A 1,948-nucleotide genomic window follows, 5' to 3' on the forward strand; every position below is an offset into this window, starting at 1 on the left:
TAACTCTCTTTGATCTTCAAATCACCATAACTTGAGCTACGGAGCTCCGATTGACGAGCCGTTTGCGGTCACGCGTCGCTCTTCTCATCCTCTACAATTCTATCTAAGTTTTGTGGTGAGTATTCCATTCATCTCTGCCCAGTTTTCGAAATTCCCCACTGTTACACGTTTTTGGGAAGTTAGTGTTGAAATTTTGTGATTTTGGGTGTTTAGGGGTACTCCAACATGGATTCTAAGTGGGTTCTATCCCTACTTCATATGGGCTGAGGTAAGAAGTGCTCAAACCCTTGTGATTTATCATCTTTATGAGCCCTAGGTTGATGTATGTATGTGATATTGGTTATGTTAGTGTATTTGATGGTTTTGGTGCACGATTGGGAGATTGGTGTTGCTTGAGGAGCTTTGGTGAGGCTTGGGACTAAGGTTGGTGGAGACTTCTAAAGAAGAGGCTCAATTGATTTGGCTACAAGAGGTATGGTTTAAGTTTCATTTAAGTACCGTGTGGTGTGATGAGAATTCCTAGGCTAGATGCTCTAGGATTAAGTTTGGATTGTGTAAATGGTTGGTGCTAATATGTATAGTTGGTATGTAATGTGAATTAATGATTGGGTTGAGAATTGTGTGGCCTTGTATGCTTGGTGTATTGAAAATTTGATGTTTTGGGTAATGAGTATTGATTTGTGGTTTATGCTTTTAAATTGTGAAATTGGGCCGGAGGCCGTGAATTTTGGGCCGGATGCCGAGAAGAGGTAAGGAAGGTAAGTTGATGTGTGCATTGTATGATGACACAAGTGATTGGATGAGTTTTAAATAATGAATATATGAATGATTGGGTTGGTTATTGAATAATAAGGTTTGAGGAGTTGAAGTGTGGAATTTGGTAATTTTGGTGAAATTATGTAGATGAGGTATGTTTGGTTTTGGTTGGGATATATTATATGTTCATATATGTGATTATGATTATTGATGCCTTGATGGTATGATGATGCATGAGAGATATGTATGTTGTGATATATGCTTGAGGAATGATTAAGGTTGATTTGTGGGTGAAACCACGTGATAGTGAGTATGATATTGATTATGTATAATGATGACCGATTGGAAATAGTATTGTTAGAAATTGGGATGGGGAAGGATGTGTGACATGTTAATGTGTTTGTAATTTCGCCATTTGTCGAAATGGGTAAAAATGGTTATATGGCGGTTCTGTGAATCGTGGTAAAGTATTAATGTATGAGTTGAGGAGACTTGATGTTGATCTTGGTATATTTTGATTGATTTCAAAAAGGGTTAAAAATTGGCATGTTTTAATTGATTTTGAAAAGAGTTGAAAATGGCTTGTTTTGAAGATGGCATCTTGTGGTTTTGTATGAAAAATATGGTTTTTGGAATACTTTGACGGGGCATAACTTGGACTACGGATCTCTGTTTTGTACCAAATCTGTTTAGAAATGAAATTGGATCCGGGATGTCCCTGCCGTTCGAAGAACGGGTGAAAAATGATTTAAAATGAGGAAGTTATGTCCGTCGGAAGATTGGGGGTTGAATCTGTGAATTCTGCAGCTTTTAACTTAGAAAATTTTTAGCAGAATGACCCTCCACGCGTAGGCGCGCTTGGCACGTACGCGTCGTTCTTCGAGAAGGCACCATCCACGCGTGCGCGTGGTGTGCGCGTGCACGTCGATGCGCTGCACCCAATGCCCAGCCATTTTCCCGAGAGATGTGCCAGAGTTTGCCCAGCCATTTTCCCGAGAGTTGTGCCAGAGTTGTGCCAGTTTTGTGCCTGGGGCGCAAATGCACCCACGCGTACGCGTGGCTGACGCTTACGCGTCGTTTGGCTGTGTTTCAATCCGCGCGTCCGCGTGTATGACGCATACACGTCGATGAGCTTTGTGGGCATCCACGCGTGCGCGTGGAGTACGCGTACGCGTGGCCCTGTTTTCATCCT

Source organism: Arachis duranensis, chromosome 10 (genome assembly GCF_000817695.3).
Source record: "Arachis duranensis cultivar V14167 chromosome 10, aradu.V14167.gnm2.J7QH, whole genome shotgun sequence".
Lineage (NCBI taxonomy): Eukaryota > Viridiplantae > Streptophyta > Magnoliopsida > Fabales > Fabaceae > Arachis > Arachis duranensis.